Source organism: Trichosurus vulpecula, chromosome 9 (genome assembly GCF_011100635.1).
Source record: "Trichosurus vulpecula isolate mTriVul1 chromosome 9, mTriVul1.pri, whole genome shotgun sequence".
Classification (NCBI taxonomy): domain Eukaryota; kingdom Metazoa; phylum Chordata; class Mammalia; order Diprotodontia; family Phalangeridae; genus Trichosurus; species Trichosurus vulpecula.
Window position 1 is genome coordinate 83,902,425 of NC_050581.1, and position 21,039 is coordinate 83,923,463.

The window sequence follows — 21,039 nt, forward strand, 5'->3', positions numbered from 1 at the left end:
TAGGGGGCCATAAGATCACTCCCCTGACACTGAGAACTTTTTCTATCTGTTTTGAATTATGGAAGTTCTTACTTAGTTTTTGTCTCCTCTTGAGGAAAATGGTAGAAGTAACCTAGGTACTCTGACCACGAAAAATCTGTCCAAGTTTTTTTCAGATGCCATCTCAAAGTATATCTGTAAAATGGGAAGAGTAATAGTAACTATCTCACAGAATTGTTGTGAGATAATGCTATGTTAAGTGAGTTGAAAACCTTATATAAATGTTATAGAATCATCAAATTTGAGAGCTGAAAGGGATCTGGGCAGCCATTTGGTTCAACCTATATACTAAAGGAACCTCCAACACAACATGCTCAATTAGCAGTTATCAAGCCACTTATTATTAGTAACCAGAAGAGGTCATTCAGTGACTTGGGTGGATCCTCTATGGAGGATTTATGCAAAGACATAAGCATCTTCTCACACAAGATGAGGGGAGATATAGGTGGGTTAAGATCTTCCCCAGAGGAAGCAGTATTCGGAGTCACAAAGGATTTTGTGGCTTTCCAATGTCACAAAGATCCAAAAAAGGAATCCCTACTATATCATTCCTGACAAGTGGCCTGCCAGCTTCTATTTCAGGACCTCCAAGGATGGGGGAACGAATCACCTTTTCAGGAAGTCCATTCTACTTTTAATGTTTGGGAAGAGCTTTAATGTTAGGAAGGGTTTTGTTTTATTTGCTGATTTTAAATAATACCAAGGCTAAGTTATCTTCTTTGCAACTTCTACCTGTTGGACCTGGTTTTCTTCTTCAGATCTAATAGTAACAGCAATATTGTTTTAAGAAGAACTTTGTCATTTTGACTATTACGAATAGCCAAATTAACTAAGAAGGACATACGAAGGAAGATGCTATCTGCATCCATAGCAATAATTAATAAATAGAAGTATGTGTAGAATGATTGTACACACACACACACATATTGTGTCTAATGGTAGCCATTGGGGGGAGGGAAGGCAAGAAAAAATGTATATGATAACTTTATTATACACTTAAAAAGAATAGCAAGTTATACATAATAAATTTGCAGTTTCATGTTTAATCATCTTTTTTAATACTGTCATGGAAATGCTTGTTTTATTCCATAAATTAAAAATAAAATAAACATATTAAAGAAAAACTAACTGGAACAAGTCAGATTCCTCTTCCACATGACAATCCCTTCAAATACTTGAAGACATATATCGTCTGCCCCCTGAAACTTCCCTTCCCCAGGTTAAATATTCCTAGTTCTTTCAACCTTTCCCAATTGATACAACTTTGATGAGATCACAAATCTTTGAAATATAAAAATATCTGCTTAGATATGGAGACCAAAGCATTTAAAGTTGGTTCCTTTATGTGACTCAAGTGGTTTTGGGTGCAATGGATAGCTCTGTCTCTTCCTAAGTAAAAAAAAATTGCCTTATAGGGTCAATGAAAGGAAATACTATGCTGAGTACCAATCTTTAGGGTTGTTTCAGCATGAAGTAGAACAAACTGAGGATAAATTGTACTGTGGATCCAGGAGGGGTTGTGGCTGTCATGGTGATGAATAATATTTTATGGTGGGGTTAAGAAGAGCAAAAGCGTTCTTAAAATCAACTTCCCAAGCACAAGATAGGGAAGGCATGGCTCAATGGCTATTCTTCCGAAAGAGAGTTGGGGAAGTTAATGGACTACAAGCTCAAGATGGATCAATGCTGGGGTAATATAGTCAAAAAATAGTAATGTGATCTCAAGCTGCGTTAAGAGAAGGACAGTCAATGGAAAAAGGGAGGTGACAATCCCACTGTACTTGGCCCTGGTCAGACCACATCTAAAACACTATATTCAGTTCTAGATGCTGATTTTAGGAAGGATATTAATAAATTGGAGCATATCCAGAGGAGAGCAAGCAGGATGATGAACAACCTTGAGATCATGTCATGTATGAATTGAATGAAGGTACTGGGAGTGTTTTCTTTGGAGAGGACATTAGGAAGGTCACAATAACCATCTTCAAGTGTTTGAAGGGCCATTACCTGGATGAGGAATTAGGCTTGTTCTCCTTGGCCTTAAAGAACAGCCTGGGGAGTAATGGGTAGAATTTATGAATAGGTAGATTTTAGCATGACATATATGTGTATATATATATACATATATATATGTATGTATGTACACACCCATGTATACACACACACATGCACGCACGTATATATATATATGTATATGTATATATATATATATATATGTATATATATATATATATATATATATATATATATATATATATATATATATATATAATACACACACACACACACTCCTCACCACTTAGGACTGTCTTAAAAGGGAGAAGGCTACTTTAGGAAGTAGTAGGTTCTCTCTCAGTAGAAGTTTTTTTTTTTTCAAAGAAATAATAAGAAAAATACGCAGCTAATAAAGTAACAAGAGACATTCCAACAATGCCCAGCTGGGGTACTCAGTGAAGATTTTTAGGCAGAGATTGGATGACTACTTGTTGGGCGATACTAGAGAAGGATTTGTGAGGTATAGGATGAAATATACTTCATTAAGGTTATTTCCAATTTTACCAATCTGTGAGTCTCTATAACAGCATGGAGATTTCCCTGGTTTTTGGAAGACTAATGAAGTTTAAGCTTTGGAAATTCCCATTGAGCTGGAAAGCGTTTACATATGGACCATTGAATGATAAACTATTCAGTTATACTAGGCATACTAGACTTAGTGATAGACTACTAACAAGACTCCCTCTTCTCTTCCTCATCTCACAACTCATTGATGTAACTCCCCACCATTTATTCTTTTAGTGCCACCTCTGATAAAGATGTGGCTCTTCTTCTCACCATAGCCAATCCATCTGCATTTTGCCTCACCAATTCATCTGTATTAATTTTCAAACTCTTTCCTGTTTTCCAATAGATTGCTTCTACTATCTCCTTTCCCCTCCCCCAATCTTCAATCCCTTTCTACTGGTTCCTTCCTCATCATGTACAAACAGAAACAAGTCTCTCCATCCTTGGAAAATTCTTCACTAGAAGCTACCATTCCCACTAATATCCTATAGCTCTTCTCTCTCAGCCAAAGTCTTTGAAAAAGCCATCTATATTTATGGCTTCCATTTCTTCTCTCACCTTCTTAACTCCTTGCAAGCTGTTTTTTTAATCTCATCACTCAACTGAAACTGTTCTGTACAAAGTAATGAACAATCTCTTAAGCGACCAATCTAGTCACAGTTGGGGTAAAAATCCCCTCTATCAATCTTTATCCAGGAGTGTGCTGGAGCCAGCTCAAACTGGCTCAGAAAAGTTGATTGTTAAATTTTCAGTGTGAGCATTTACGCCTCAGAAATCAGAAAACACTGCAGATCTGGGCTTCATTTATTGTTTTGTTGATTATCTAAAGTGGACAATATAATGAAAAAAATGTTATTAATGCTGATTAAAATTAAAAGTATGCTATAGATATATCCCTACACCCTCTCAAGAGCCATTACGTAAACAATTAACCAGCATTTCTCTGTCCTTATCCTTGCTACCCATTCTTCCCTGATGCTCTCACTTTTCTAGGTTTTTGTGATACTGATGTCCATAAAGTGATTTTTATTTCAACCACATCAACCCCTGAAACTTTCTATGAAGGTTTGGAGGAGTTTGCAGAGGGAATCATGCCTATAAAATCAAGGATTCTTGGCTTCTGAAATAGGTAAATTTTTCACATGGCCATAGGAAAACAAAAGAAATTTTGCAATATTATTTTAAATTCTTTCTGCCTAATTAAAATATATAAATAAAGAGGTGGGTAGCAAATTCAAATTTACTATTGAAAAGAAGAAACAATTTTTCATTTGCTCTCTCATTGTATAACAATATCAGAACTCATAGGGTTTGCCTGTAAAGGGAAAAACAGAATACATCCATTGCTGGGGCAGAGAATGATGCATCTTTAAGTGAAACTGATCAACAAAAGGGTTTGTTCTAATGTTATTTGTGTTCCAGTGGCAACATAGAAAATCTGAGTCCTGGGAATTGGCACATTTAAATGATAATGTGACACATAACATACAAGAGTAGGTTAGCCATTTAACTATCAGTTAGCCATGCACAATGGAAGTGTTTGCCATTTCTGCCTTTGCACTTTAAAAATGGCTCCAGTATTTAAAATGGCAATTGTCCAGCTATCAAACATAAGCAAGGCTTTAGCGAATGATTTGATTTAGAAAACAGGCGGCTAGTAGGATATGTGCCTGTTTCCCAATAAAATATCAAGTGCACATCAGTGGTATATTGATCTGAGGGATGGAGAAGGAGTTATTAATGAGCAATTAGCACAGAAACTATCCTTTAGTAAATGGATACAGCAGAATTTGCAGCCGAAATGTTTTCCACTCTGTCAATAATGCAGGAGAGAAGGGATTTACTGAGTTTTCCTCTACCAAGCTACAATTATAAATATGCATTTGGAGAAGCCATTTAAAGGAAATGTGCTAAAAGTCAGGATCCCATCTCATATTTTAGATCCACTGTCATAATGAATTGAGAGATATAATTATTACTCATGGGAGGTGAATTAACCCTTTGTTGAATAGCATGGCATTTATTTCATGGGTTTCTAATAATTTGGAAGATTTATGAGCCCCAAATTTGTTTGCTGCAGGAGCAGAACGAAAGGAGAGGAAGAGAGATATAGAGATAGAGACAAAGCATTCCAGAGACAGATGAAGACAGAAAGAGGAACAGAGAGAAAAATTTGGTCACAGGTTCATAAAACAAAAGGGAATACATATCAGACCAGCGGATCTGGGTTCAAAGTCTTCCTTTGCTACTTTCTGTCTTTATGACCTAGTGACTTAAGCTTACTACACTTCTATTTCCCATCTACAAAATAAATGGTTGTGCTAAATATTCTCTAAGTACCCTTTCAGCTCTAAACAGCAGGTCACATGATGACACTTTTAACCCTTCTGCCACTGTCAAGAAATGGACATTTAAGTTAAGGCCCAGTCACAGGACAGTGTGGTATGATGAAAAGTGAACTGGATTTGAAGTCTGATTCTGGGATTGAAATCCTGCTCTGATATTCTGTGCTCCTGAGACAAGTAACTTCATCTATTCAGATTCCAGCCTCTGGCTTGTATTATGACCTGTTATTTGGTGATAAGATGGTCTCCCTGGAATGGTGCAAGGTAGGAGCAGAGTGTAAAAAATGTTAGACTTAGAGTCAGGAAGACCTGAGATAGAATCCCAATTCTGGCACTTAGGTAGGTGATCCTGGGCAAGTAAACTCCTCTAAGCTTTAGTTTCCTCTGTAGAATGAGAAATAATGATGGCACATACTTCACAAGGTTGTTGTACAGCGCAAGTGAGAGGATATATGTAAATACAAATGAAAAGCTTCATACATATTATAAATGTATTTATTCAATATATATCATATATATTAACTATATAAAGGGCTGTGGAGATAAAATAAGATGATGGCTAGAAAGTGCTTTCTAGGCTTTAAGAGGATATACAGAATCATAACTCTAAAAGTGAAAGGTACAACTCATCCGACCACTCATTTTAATGTTGAAAAAATGAATCCCAGGAAAGCTAAGTATCTTGCCCAAAGTTACATAGAAATGTGAGCTATTAAAAAAAAATAGAGGTGTAATTTCATTGGTACAGGGAATTCCAGGTAAGGAAACTCCCTCTACCAATGTAGATCGCCACCTGCTGTCCAATTTAAAACACTGAGTAATTAAGTGACTCGCCCAGGGTCATATAGTCAGGATGTTTCCAAGATTAAACTCAGCTCTGCCTGATTCCAAAGTCAGTTTGCCATCCCTTACTCCATAATGACTCTCAAGCTTTTGTTACTGTCTCAATTATGCATTCTGAAAAATTATAAATTGAACAGAAATTATCTCCCAGCTTTTCTTACTTGATGTGATAAGGGGGAAACTCACAGGGTCAAAATACTGAGGTTTTTTTGGGGGGGAGGGGCGCAGATAAGACTAGTGCACAGCTTCCTACTCACAAATCAGAACACATTTCAGTTTAAAAAGATAACAAGTCATTTTCATGCATAACTGCACTTCCTTAAGGAGTGAAAATGGTTGTTACTAAAATGTCAACACAATTGTCCTCCTTCAAGCTTAGTTTATCTTGAAGTACTTTACATTTTCAGCACTCTTTGTGTTTGTTTCTCTACAAGCAGAAAGATACTGTCTTGGTTAATTTCCTGAATTTAAAAACAACTTCTGTCAAGATATTCCTAGAGGAATGAAGTGTAACGGCTGTGTGATTAAAGTTCTGGTCCTTGAAAGGGGAAAATTGAGGCCGGCCGTGCTTCGCTTCTGTTTTTATTTCCCATTTAAGCAATTCAACTGCATGTCCTTTCAGATTTGTAGAGGAAACCTCTCTCCTGACTTTGGAGCACAAAGCGGAGGACGTTTATGGGAGAGGAAAATATTTTGTAAGGGTCATTCAGGGGGAGAAATTGGATCATGGAGCTAATTGGCACGCTAGAGAGACACTTCAGCGAATACTTACTTCCCCATTGTCTCTGGCTACGATGTGTTCTCTTACCTAGCTCCTTTTTCAGAATACCTTCCTCTCCACTTGGGAAGTGCATCATTACTCATTCCACCTTTATTATGGAAAAGGAGCTTCTTGCCGGCTCCACAGTCATCCCCCTGATCTTTTTCTCTCCTCCTTGGGGCATGAATAATTTTAATATTGCTGTTTCCTAAAAATCTATTCTCTCTTCCTGTCTTTTTTATTCTATTTTGCCAAGGAGCAGTATCATTATCTAGCAGCCCTGATGAGTGGATAATGAAACAATTCCTTTTCAATCAGATTGGGCGGCTGTCAGAGAGAAATGACACCAGCTTATACATCCCTGACACAAGACCCCAAGCTAATTGATGGCAAACAATAGTACCTGTCTCCTGTGAACCACGACAAAGAAAACAAACACGTGTCACCTGATGGATAGCTTTGGCAGGGGATAAACAAATGTGTTAGGGAGACCCATTTATTAGCTAGAGAGAAGATACAGACCTGAAGAACATGCCTATTAGCTTTTAGCTTAAGAGTCCAACTGTTCACTGGGGAACTGAAATAAATAAGGTAAAATGAGGATGTATTGATGTCCTGGAAAGTTACATGAATATTCAGCTTCTCGTACAAATAGCTATTCCCCTGAGAGCTTGAAACTTCTGTGTTAGCTGCCCGATTACATTTCCCCATCATGGATGCAGGTCTATAGCCAGGAAAGAAATGATTAGTGTCTAGAGAAGCCATGCTTAGGGGCCTGCCTGCTTCTTTCTCTCCCATTATTCTCTGAGAGAGAGGAGGGGGGGAGAGAGAGAGAGTGAGAGAGAGAGAGAGGAGAGAAAGAATGAATTTTACTTTGGATATGCGTCAATTGAATTTCAAAGGTCATGGTGAAACATGCTGAAATGCCAGATATAATTAACAACTGCATTTTGAGAGAGCCATTCAGGATATTTCAAATTCAGAACAAAGGAATTTTGCTTAAAAACATACATACACACATACACATTTCACTACAGCTATCATCTTCTTGGCACATTACTAAAGTTGTCTTCTGCCAATCCCTTGTGCATCAAGCTGTGCTCTTTCAATAATGATATACCTAATCCTAACTGACACTACTTCCCTCTCCTTACTCATCCTAACCCTAACCCAAGATACTCACAAAGACTCAGTGGCATAGAAAGGTATAAGAATAATTTAAAAAGAAGTCTGTCAGTCCCCCAGTGGGAGATCCAGCATTTGCCTGATGGTTTTCTGTGTTCCTGGCTGCTAGATAACATAGGGAATAAGGTTCTAGATCCGAAGTCCAGAAACCCTGAGTTCAAATCTTACCTTGGACGCTTATTAGCTATTCGGCCCCTGAGCAAGTCACTCAACCTCTGTCTGCCTGTTTCCTCATCTATAAAACAGAGATGATGATAATGATACCCATAACCTGCCCACTCCATGGCTATTGTGAGGACTAAATGGGATAATGTATGCAAAGCACTTTACAAACCTTAAAACGCTGTATAGAACTGTTAGTTATTTTAGGAAGATGGAGAAGGGGGAAGGTGAGGTTGAAGGAATGAGGGAAGAAGCACCATTTATAGTATGTCTCCCCTAGAAAATATGCTTAAATGTCCTTCGATGCAGCTATAATATCACTGCTAAGCCTACACCTAAAAGAGATAAAAGAAATAGGAAAAGTTCTTATACGTACAAAAATATTTTTAGCAGGTCTTTTTGGGATGGCAAAAAGCTGGAGAATAAAAGGATGCCAATCAATGAAAGAATGGCTGAATAAGCTGTGGTGTATGAATGTGATGGAACACTATTGTGCTGTAAGAAATGTGGAAGCAGATGATTTCAAAGAGACATGGAAAGATTTATAAGAACCGATGCAGAGTGAAGGGAGCAGAAACAGGAAACCAAATTTATGTTATGGCATCAATATTTATAAAAATGAACCAATTTGAAGACTTCTATAAACTGATTAAGAATGAATGAGCAGAGCCAGGACAATTTGTGCTATAAAATTAGCATTGTAAAATGAACAATTTTGAGGATTGTTGACGAATGAAATGAGTAGAACCAGGAGAACAATTTATACAATAACAATTTGACAAATACAGAAAACTTTGAAATCTATAAGAACAATGATCAACACAATGACAATTCATGATTCCATGCCATCGAAAATGAAACACATTGACAGACACCTCCTGACAAAGAGATGATAGATTTAGCATGTAGGAACATATATATTTTTGTATATAACCAATATGGGAATTTGTTTTGCTTTACTGTGTATATTTGTTACCACTTATTTGCTTTTCTTACTCTTTTTCCGATGGGATAGGGGTGGGAGAGAGAAAAAAAATAGATTTATGTTAATTAAAAAACACTTTAAAATAGAGAAGGAGGGCTACAGATGCAGACGGTTGCACGCCCTTTCAACTGAGATCGTTATATTATTAGTTTTGCTTAATTGTTTTGTTTTGTCAAAAGAAACTTTTCACAGAGTATGGCTGTGATGTATAAATGCGATGTTAAAAAAAATCCCACACGAATAAAACTTTAAAAGGAAAGAAAGAAAATAGGTTTAGGAGTTTGGCATCTAGGGAATTTTCCTGACTTACTGCAATCTGATAGCTTGAATTTGCAAAAATAAAGACAGAAGAAAACAAGAACATGTTCCTTTGTTGACTATTCTTGGTTTCTCTTTTAATCACATCTACTTACTTCAGAAAAATGTTTCTTCTTGGCATTTACTTTCTAATTATTTTTCTGTGCATATTGTGTTTCTTTAGCAGAATAGAAGCTCTTTGAGGGCACTCTGTTTCATTGTTGTCTGTGTCCCAGCTGGGAGAAGAGTATCATACACATAGAATGCACTTTATAAATGCTTGTTGAATTATATTGGATTCTATGATCCCTTCCAACTTAAAATTTCTGAGCCTATGAACTGAAAGATCATTGATGGGTAATCCCATCCACTCTTCTCTCTATGTGACTTTATAGAACTACCTCATGGTTTCCTAATCTAAGCTCCCAATATCTTGATGCAGTTTTGCATTGAAATGTTGCAAACACTTATTCCTATAGGCCAAGTGAAATCATTTTGTTTGGTCCTTCATCGACTCACACTTTGAAAGCATATGAAGTACTCTTCCATTATTCCCCCTCTCTCATTCTATGGGCCAATCAAACTGGTATCTCTGTTCCTCATACATAAAACTTCATCTCCCTTCACTGTATCTTTGCACTGGCTATTATTTGTCCCCTGACTGGAACGCACTCTTTCTTCACCTCTGTCTCGTTGAATGTCCCTCCCCCAGGGGACAATTAATAAATGATTGCCAACGATTAATTGATCAATTGAATTATTTAATCCAACTTTGCCCTCAGATCTGACTTCAAATACTGCCTCAGACACTTACTAGCTTTGAGATCTAGAGTGAGCCATTTAATTGCTCTTGGCCTCAGTCACTTCACCTGTAGCATGAGAAAAATAATAGCATTCACCTCACAGGGTTGATGTGAAATGAAATGATATAAAAGCTATATTAAATTATAATATAAAAATGTTAGCTATTAGCAGTGGCAGTAGTAGTAGTAGTAAAAATTTAAATAGATGTGCTCCCTTTTCCAAGAATATTTGCATTTAAGCTTTCTCTCTAAGTATAGAATAAAAGGACTTCTGTTAAAAGAATTTTCAGCATCAGCAAAGCAGGTGGCACAGGTATTGGACAGAGTTCTTCCTGCAAAGCACAGTGCCAATAAACAGATCAGGTGTTCTTTCCCCCTCCATTCCTATGGCAATGAGGATAATAGTGTTATCTGAAGAGGAAGGTGTAATGGAAAGAATACTTGTCTGGGAAGCAGGAGACCTGGGTTCTAGTGCTCACTTGGACCAGTGACTTCAGAGGCCTGAGGCTCAGTTTCCTCATGTATAAAATGAGGAGGCTTGAACTTGATCATTTCTAAGGTCTCCTCCATTTCTGAAATGTATTTTTTTGTTCGTTTTTTGTCAGGGCAATTGGAGTTAAGTGATTTGCCCAAGGTCACACAGCTAGTAAGTCTGTCAAGTGTCTAAGCCAAATTTGAACTCAGGTCCTCCTGACTCCAGGGCCGGTGCTCTACTCACTGTGTCACCTAGCTACCCCTCTTCCGTTTCTAAAACGTAATCTCCCTGAAGGCAGAGAATATTTTGATTTTGTATGCCAGTTCCTAGGACCCTACCTTGAAAAGGAAAGGTGTTTTTTGAATAAATTCTAATATACGGTAGTATGATTTGGGAAGGAAGGCTGAGGGGGTACTACAATAAATATTAGATAAGTCAGTTGGTACTGATACTAGTACTCTAAAAGTGACTTCTTCAAATAAATAACCAGCCCCTGCTTCATAATATACTGTTCTCCATTTTTATTTCACTGAATTCAACAAAAGGCATCCCAACTATTATACAAATTAATGATGTATCAGATGTGAAATAATAGCAATAGAAATGATAATTACTAACCCTTCTAGAGTACTTTACAATTTACAAAAATTTACTTACAACCTTGTGAGGGAAACAATATAAATATTATTAACCTAATTTCACATATGAGGACACTCTGAGACAAAAATTGTTGAGGGTCAAAAGTTAACAGACTAAAGAAAAGACAAGGAGGAGGAGGAGGAAGAGGAGGAAGACAAGGAGAAGTTGAACGAAGAAGAATTAGCATTTATATACCCAAGAGGTTCAGTGCTTGGGGACACCCAGTATAATTCTTTCAGGTCCACAAAATACATACATTAGGTTTTTGATTCTTGAGAAAATCTTGGGAGGTAGATGCTACTGTTATCACTGTTTTACAGATGAAGGAACTGAGGCAGTGAGAAGTTAAGTGATTTTTCCTGGAGCCATATAACCAGTCAGTGTCTGAGGCAGGAACTGAACTTGAGTCTTCTTGACTTCACGTATGGCACTCTATCCACTATGCAATACAATAAATTACTTAGTGGCCCTTGAGGTAAGGAATAAAGTTTCGAAACATTTATTTTCCATTTTTAATCCAATAGCCTTAGAAAATCTTATAATGAAGGAAATGGGACATATCCTATTCCATACTTTATCAATGCTATAACAACGGATTATTTTAGGGAACAAAGCTCAGAGAAATCACTTACGAGGTATTGCTTATCCAAAAGTCCTCCTGACCCCAACGGACTACTGATTTAAAGAATTTTTCATTAAGTGAAGGGAAGAAGCATTTATATGGTGCCTACTATGTGCTAGGCACTCTACTAAGCACTTAAGTACATGTTCACTGACTTCTTCCCTTTTTGTTTATAACCAAAGGCCAACAGCAAAACTACCTGATTTTATTAGAGACATACCTTAGATTAGATCTTGAAGACCTAGGTTTTAGTGCTGACTAGATATATGACTGAGGAAATGTCACATAAGCTTTCTAGGCCACAGTTTTCTCATACGTATTATGACAAGACTAGACTACATCGCTAAGGTCCCTTTCACCTTACGATCCTTCTAAATAAAAATTTATATGATTTTCCATCCTGGTCCTTAACCTTCATGGAGGGTCCACAGGCAGTTCTAGCCCTATCTCACTGCCAGGGCTACTGACCTAGAAGTTGGACTCATTACTTCTAGGACTGTTAGTAATGAAAGACAGTGTGATGATGTGATGGAAAGAACACTGCCACTGGGGTCCATGGACTGAACTGAACTGAAATCCCATTTCCAGCCTTCAATTACTTTGGGTCACGGTGAGCCTTGGTTGCATCACCTATAAATGGGGATAATAACATTTCTATCCCATCCACTCTTGATGTTGGAAGGAAAGATCTTGGTCACAGTAAAACACTAAGAAAAAGAGGAGTTGTGTTTCTAAGTCAGAAGGTGCCCTCCCCCACATTGTCTCAGCACTTCTGAACCCATCCTCTTCAGTGGGTTCCTATTGCCTCTAGGATAAAATACATATTCCTCAGTCTGCGATTTAACATCCTCCACAGTCTTACATGCTGCATCCTCCACAGTCCAATCTACCTTTCCAGACATTTCATCTTATTCTCCATCACACACTTACAGTTTCAACCACAGATGCTCCCTGAACTCAGTGTTCTCAAAGTTCTGTCTCCCCTCTTTGTGCTGTCCATCATGCCCAGAGTGCATTCCTTTCTTCCACCTCTCAGAATCCATAACTTCCTTCAAAGCTCAGGTACCACCTTCCCCAGGAAGTCTTTTTTGACCTCTCCAATTTGTTAGTGTATTTACCGACCTATTTATTTGTCTGACACTGAAATGGTAAAATTATCACTGTCCTTGGCATCAGGAAGAGCTGAATCAAAATCATGCTTCATATACTTAATCAGGATGCGACCCTGGGAAAGTCATATTAACTCTCTCAGCCTCAGTTTCTTCATCCGTAAAATGGGGATAGCAATGGAACCTACCTCACCGAGTTGTAGTGACACTTGAAAGCAGCAATAGATGTAAAGTGTTTTTACAAACCTTGAAGTGCTGTCTAGATGCTATTATTTCTGATACCTGACTAAAGTCATTGAAAGCAAGGACTCTGTTTTTTGCCTTTGTAGTCCCAAGACCCGACATAGTACTCTGTCCACCATAGGGGCTTAATAAATATTTATTAAATAGGAAGGAATTTAATACCCCCTCTTGATTTTCTTCATTTTTAGGGTGGCCACCCCACTCCTTTAGCCTAGCTATGCCCCTTCCAAAGGAGTCACATTTTCTTAATATGAATAAAAGTGAAACAATTTAAAGCTCTGCTTTCCACAGCAACAATAACCCAGGCTCACCATCCAATGTCTCCAGGCTTCTTTGCCATTGTTTTTGCTCACCACAGAAATATTTTTACAGCAAAAAACCATACATATTGTAAAACTGTATAATTTAGCTTAATCTTGTGTGAAAAACTAACAGGACTAGAAAGGAGTTGGTGAATGTGGAAAATTGAAACAAGAAATTACACCGTTCTCTCTAGCACATTGCATTTAGCAGCATACAAAGACATTCCCTGTGCTGGCAGAGAAATGGAGCCTTGATGTTCCTCACTCTGGTGGGTATAAAACCTCAGCCTTAATCAAAATTTGTACAACACCCAGTAGAACACTGGTATCAGGGTATAGCTAGATAATACAGTGATTCGAGTTTTATTGTTATGGGGCGAGAGGGATATTAAAAGTAAGCCCCCATTGTAACAAAATTCCCCAAGACATCCAAACAGCTTTGTTGTCATGGAATTTTGTTGAAAAGAAAATGGTAGATATGCCTTCAGGAATAATTACAACAACGAGCATTGTTATACCACCTACTATGTGCCAGGCACTGTACTAAGCACTTTGCAAATATCTCATTTGATCTTCCTAACACTCCTGTGGAGTAGGTACTATTATTATCCGTGTTTCACAGTGGAGGACACTGAGGAAAACAGAGATTAAGTGACATGCCCAGGGTCACACAGCTAGAAAGTATGTAAGCCTGGACTTGAACTCAGGTCTTCCTGACTCCCAACCCAGTGCTCTATCCCCTAACTGAACCATCTAGCTGCCTAAATGAAATCAGCATGTCATCAGGGAACATTTACTATATGAAATGCATTGTACAAAGTCTTTGGGGGGTGGCAGGGGTAATGTAATGAAACAGAAGAAATGTCCCTACTTGCTCTCAAGCAATCTACCTGGGAAGACAATACATAAAAAGGTGAGATACTAAATAACAATTACAAATTCATGTATTAGCATCTCGGTACAGTGGAAATACTGAAAGATTTGGAGTCAGGACTCCAAATCTGAATTGGGATCCTGACTCCCATATTTACAGTCTGTGTGACTTTAGTCAAGTGACTTAACTTCTTTCTCTATGTCTAAGTCTCCACATTTATAAATCAAGGGGCTTGGACTAGATGGTCTCTAAGGTCCTTTGAGCTCTCAATGTATGACCCTGTGATATTATCACCCAAGATGAAGCCACCAATAGAAGAGATATCGCAAGATGGTGGTACATGTGTACTTTACCAATTTGTCCCCTCCTATGATCTGCCTTTCTCATCCACTTTTTACACCTGCCATAGTAATAGCTAGAATGCTGGATTTTGAGGTAGAAAGGACCACAGACGAGCCATTTAACTACTCTGAGACTCAGTTAACTCATTTGTAAAATGTAGATCACACCTTCCCCACAGGAGAACGGAGAGGGCCAAATGAAATAATGCATAGAAAATATGTTGCGAACCTGGAAGCACCCCATAAATGTCAGTTATTACCATGATTATTTCCAACCTTTCCAAGTCATCCTCTCTTTTTCTTCCTTATACCCCACCCCCCACATGAGACTGATACCAATTGTTCTGTAGATAGGTAGCAAGTGAAAAGGAGAGCCTTTGATGATAATACTAACAATATGATTTTATAAAATTTAAAATAAAAATGTAATTAAGCAATTTCCTGTGTACTTGATGCTGGAAGGACAAATTCAAAAGCGAAACAATGCCAGCCCTAAGGACGTTTACATTCCAATAAGTAAAGACAACATATATACGGGAATCATGTCTAGGGAAAGAAGTTTTGGTCTGGGGAATCAAATGGAAGGCCAGTTGATCCAAAGAGCAATTAGTTGACAACTCTGACAGCAGGGTAAATGGCAAGATAGCACAGTAGATAGCTGGCTGTTAAGCACATTCTGATATGGGATTCACTAGATAGAAGTACTAGTTATGTTTGCCCTAACTCACTGATCAAGACAATTAAGTTGTAGCATTTGTATAATTCCTCATATTTTATTAGGATACTTTCACAGCCATGTGCTCATCTGATCCTAATAACTATGCTATGAGGAAATCTCATTAGAAAATCTTCCCCTGTAGGACTCTACCTGCCACCTACAACATGTCATTTTTCAGTCCAAGACCCAATTTGCTAAAGCTCTAGAACATTCTTCCTGCTTCTCTCCAACCAGCCTTCCCCTTTCATACCTGAAAAACCACAATCTGAATATCACTTTCTCCTATGAAAGTCTTTCCAGTCTGAAAAATTGGACTCTACCTATCTAACAAAACAAAAAGTATCCAGGAATTGGAGTTGAAAGACCTTGACTCACATTTGGGATTTGTTATTTATGACCTGTGCAGTACAAATGAAGTTGGGTAAGTAGCATCACCTTGGTGGGCCTCAGTTTTGTCATTCGTAAAAGGGATGTGTGTGTGGGGGGAGGAGGGCAGGGAACTGTCCTACTTCAAAAACCTATGGCCCTTTCCCATCTTCACTGCAAGGACTATTTACTGACTGTATAGCAATTGGATCTCACAGAATTACTGTGAGGAGAACCTTTGCAAACCTTAAAATATCACTTAGATGTGTTCCTGTGGAATTATATGTAAATAAAATATTTACCAATGAAATTGTATTTTATTATTTCCAATAAAATATGAGTGATATGTATATATGTATATGTGTACGTGTGTACATAACTTTGTCCACAAGGGATCATGAAAAGACACAATGAAAAACAAAGAACCTCTTAAATATCATGTATTCTGTATAAAATAGTTTTCAAAGGAAGCATTAAAGGCAGCCTAGATTAATGAGTAAAGAGGTAGACTTGGAGTCAGGAAGACCTATGTTCCAATATTGCCTCTGATGCTTTCTAGCTATGTGACCCTGGCAAACCAATGCCTCTGAGCCTCAGTTTCATTCTCTGTAAAACAGGAATAATAATACTGTACCTTACAAGGTTGGCGTGGGGATCCAATTGAATACTGTGTATAAAGTGCCTGGCAAACCTTAAAGTGCTACTGAAATGTGAGTTCTCGCCATAGTCAATAGAGTACTGGGCTTAGAGTCAAGAAGATTTATGTTCAGATCTCACCTCTAATCTGCAATGGCTATATGACCCTGGACAAGTCACTCTTCCTTGTTTCAGTCAACTCATTAGGACTTACGCAATCCCAGATGCAGGTAAAATCTAAGTCTTAAATGGAGGTACAATCTGCAGCAATGGAGGAGTCTCCACACTTGGAATATCCCATACTCATCCAATTGCAATTACTTGTAATTTGAAATACATAAAAATTGGATCAGTCATTTGCTACTATTCAATGTATGCGTATTATGATTTCCAATGACAAAAGGGAAAGAAGAAATCTCATGTCCTGGGATAAGTGATCAGCGCTTTCAAGTGTGGGTTTGGATGTAGGTGTTTAAGGATATCCTTTTCATTGTACATTTCTCTATAATAACTGGGCATGATATAAATGCTCATTAATAGGATTTTCAGAATAATTTAGGAGAAAAGTTTCAATTTGAAATCATCTTTAACAGTGCCTCCAAGAAGACATACTAAGCAATATTTGACTGCAGTGAAAACTGGTGCAATCATGTTTTCTGCATAAATAAATGTCTTGTGGAGCACACCTTTCCATGGCTGACCCATCTCATCAACTGGAGAAATTTGGTGATGTTTATATCCACCTTCCTCAACTGTTGTTTTCAGCACTTCAGGAAACTTACAAAATGTATCTGCTGCTTCAAAACCAAGCGCCAAGTTTATGACAGAGGTTTTGCCAGGATACCCTTCAAAATGTGACAAAATTGCTTTTTAATCAGTGAAGGGGCACAGGGGAATCTCTGTTACTCTGATCTTCTTGAGACTTTCTTATCAGGATCTCAGTTCTTCATTTCATAGATGTTCTGTGGGACTTTACCAACTCAACTGCATCAGCTTTTAAGGCATCTTCATTACCCTAGTCACAAAAGGAGTGCAATGTAGTGTTTTTCCTCCCTTAAAGTCAAGTGTGACTATATCTCTTTCTTAGTCAATAAAATCCACAGACTTCACATTGCCTCTGGAATAAAATATAAATTCCTGTCTGACTTTTAAAGTCCTTCACAACTTGGTCTTGACTTACCTTTCCTGCCTCCTTCTGCATCATTCCCCTTCCACTACTCACCATCTCAGTTAAATTGGCCTTGCTGTTTCCCCCTATTGTGCTTTGAAGGGCTCTCCCTCCTCACTTCCCCATCACGGAATCTCTTACTTCCTTCAACATTTGACTCAAGCACTGCTTTCTATATAAAGCCTTTCTTGATCTCAGCTTTAAAAGCTTAAAAATACATTAAGATTTTGAGACACTCAGGATACATCCATAGAATCATAAGATCTAGTGGAAGGAGATTTCAGAGGCCACTGAGTCCACATACTTCATTTTGCAGATGAGGAACCCAGGGAAGTCAGATGACTTGCCCAAGGTTACATTGGAAGTAAGCAACAGATAAGGGATTTGAACCCAGGTCCTCTGTTTCCAGATTTACTATTCTTTCCACTGCACCTTATTATCTCCCCCAATAGAATGTAAGGCCCTTGAGAGCAGAGACTGTTTCATTTTGTCTTTGTATTCCTGAAGTCAAGAACGAGGTCAGACAAATGTGCCCCACTCTCCATCTACTACACCACAAAGAGAACTAGTCTTAGCATGAGAATTTCTGGTTTCAAATCCTTAACTATGATGCTAATTAGCTGTGTGACCTTGGATAAATCAGGAAAACATTATTTATCTTACCTATCTTTCATAGACTTGTGAGAAATGAACTTTGTAAGCTTTAAAGCATTATGCAACAGTGAGTTTATTATTTGTGAGGGTTACCCTTATTCGTTCAATGTCTAGCATACTATTTCACCTGGAAAGCAGTCACTCACTATGAACACTCCTTGACCTATTTCCCTCTCTCCTGGATGTATTAAGAAGAAAGTCAGTTCCATGACCGAGCAGCTGTCCAAGGTACCCATGATGTTCTAGACCTACCGTACCTTCTTTAACTGAAAGCTTTTGTTGTTGTTCAGTTGTTTTCAGTCATGTCCAACTCTTTGTGATCCCATTTGGGGTTTGCTTGGGAAAGGCACTGGAGTGGTTTGCCATTTCTTTCTCCAGATCATTTTACAGATGAGGAAATGAAGTAAACAAGGTTAAGTGACTTCCCCAATGTCACAAAGCTAGCAAGTGTCTCAGGGGGACAATCTTCTTGACTCCAGGGCAAGCACTCTATCCACTGCACCCCCTACCTAGCTGCCAACTGCAGGTTTATCTCTTCCATTAATTTTTAGTGACTGGCCTAGGGCATCACTGCGATACAGGTAATGCCTTACAGTCAATGGTCCATAACTATAGACCAGCAGCACCAATAACAGTGAGCGACCCACTCTTGCCAATCCATCCTTTCTGCATGATTGCCAATTTGCTAGTACACCTCACTATGGAGCAGCTCTTCACAGAGCCGGGATTTTCAGAATAATTTAGGAGAAAATCTTCAATTTGAAATCATTTTTAACAGTGCCTCCAAGAAGACATACTAAGCAATATTTGACTGCATTGAACCCTGGTGCAATTCCATTTCCCACATAAATAAATGTCTTGTGAAGCACACCTTTCCATTGCTGACCCATCTCATCAACTGGAGTAATTTGGGGATGTGTATATCCACCTTCCTCAACTGTTGTTTTCAGCGCTTCAGGAAACTTACAAAATGTATCTTTATCCCAGTGGCAGCCTTCCCAGTTGTCTTAATGTTATGCAAACTATGGCTCCCTTAAAATTTTGCAAACCACTCTTTACTGGCACTAAAAGTTTCCATTTCAGAGCTTTAGCTACGTCCTGTAAAAGACCTTCTGCTAGATTTAAAAGTTTCCATTTCAGAGATTTCACCTTCTTCGCACTTGAAATTCCCAAATGTTTTGCCCTCTCCTGAATAACATTGGTGTCTAATGTCCTATTACAGAGGTTCTGGTCTTGCACCTCCAGGGGCATGAGTCCATCACCAAGTGTTTATAACAAGGTAAACTTAAGGAGAAAACTCCTTGGGAGGTTTACTTTTTCCTAAGCCTTTATTTATATGTCATTGGAGCTATAAAGGGAACAAATCCTAATTCCCTTTTAATTTACTTAAATTGTTCACCTCTCTCCATTCACCTTCCCTTTTCTCTTTCTTACATGGAAACTAACTAGTTTATAGTCTTTTATTTTATTATTATTATTTGTACTTGTATTGCTTTTATTTTCTGACCTCTGAGGGGAAATGATTAGGTTTGGAATCAAAAGTCTTATATTCAAATTTTGGCTCATGACCCCAGGCAAATCATTGAAACTTTTTGGGCCAGTTTCTTCCCTTATAAAGTCAGATAATTGAAATAAACAATCTCTATCTTCCCTCCAAGCTCTAAATTCATCATCATTTTCCTTTTCTTCCCCTAGTATGTGCTCAATGTTTTAATAAGTTTATAGTAAATGATCTATCCTGAAAATAGCTTGGAAACACCATGTAAATAAAGCCACAATGATTAATAAATAAGCACAGCATTAAGCCTCGTCCATTACAAAGCATTTATTTAACAATTTTTTTGAAAAAGAATAAAAGTAAGAAAATTAATTTGAACATATCAAAAATACACCGAATGAGGGAAACCTGTCTATTAACCTAGAGAGAATTCAGCCACAGTCTTTCACTGTTGATGTCATATATAAGATTGTGATGTATAAGTATATATATATATATATATATATATATGTATATATATATATATATATACATATATATATTAAATATATGAATGTGTTTTTATGTATAGCTGTACCTCTGGAATATTTGGTCCTCATGGTCCATGTTTACCCCACAGGAACTATAGCATTTTCAAGCTGAAAGGAAACCAATATACTATATAGTCCAATCACTTTATTTTGTTATTTCATTAGAAGAGGAAAATGAGGTACCCAAAGAAGAAGCAATTTGCCTAAGATCAAAAAGGTGACTCTGTCCAAAAAGTATCTCTTCCATGAGATTATCAGCTCCCTGAGGGTTGAGACCATACATTTTTTCCAAACTCTAAAAATCTTTAAAGATTCTAGCACAATGCCATGTCCCTAATTGAAGATCTTTAAATGAGGGAAGACAGCTACCAGTGGACAAAGTGCAGTACCTGGGAGTCTGGAAAATCTGGGTTAAAATCTGAGGTGATTCTGACATTTATTAGCTATGTGAATGTAGGCAAGTCATTCATCTTTCAATAAATCAATCAACAGGCATTTTACCAAACGTTCCTGGTGTGGCAGGCACTGTGCTCAATGTTGAACATTTTTATAGAAGTAATTCTTATTTCAGTATAGCTTGAACTAAAGGCACCTAAGTGACATAGTCAATAGAACACTAGACCTGGAGTCAGGAATCCCTGAGTTCAAATCCAATTTGGACACCTATTAGCTGGGTGACCCTAGGCATGCCATTTCACTGCCTTCTGCCTCTGTTTCCTCATCTATAAAACAGAGATAAGTAATACTCAAGAGTACCCAGCTCATAAGAAGCTCCAATGACATGAAGCACATGAAATGCTTTGTAAACATTAAACACACAATAAAATTGACATTTATTATTACTATATATTTCTTGATGATGGGGCCTTACAGAACAATTTGC

At 37.8% G+C, this 21,039-nt stretch overlaps 1 protein-coding gene across 1 annotated transcript in view; it reads right to left on the bottom strand.

Moving 5' to 3' along the window:
* Positions 1-21,039, bottom strand: part of GLIS3 (GLIS family zinc finger 3) — a 164,655-nt gene that overhangs the window by 92,619 nt on the left and 50,997 nt on the right. The window lies entirely within an intron of this gene.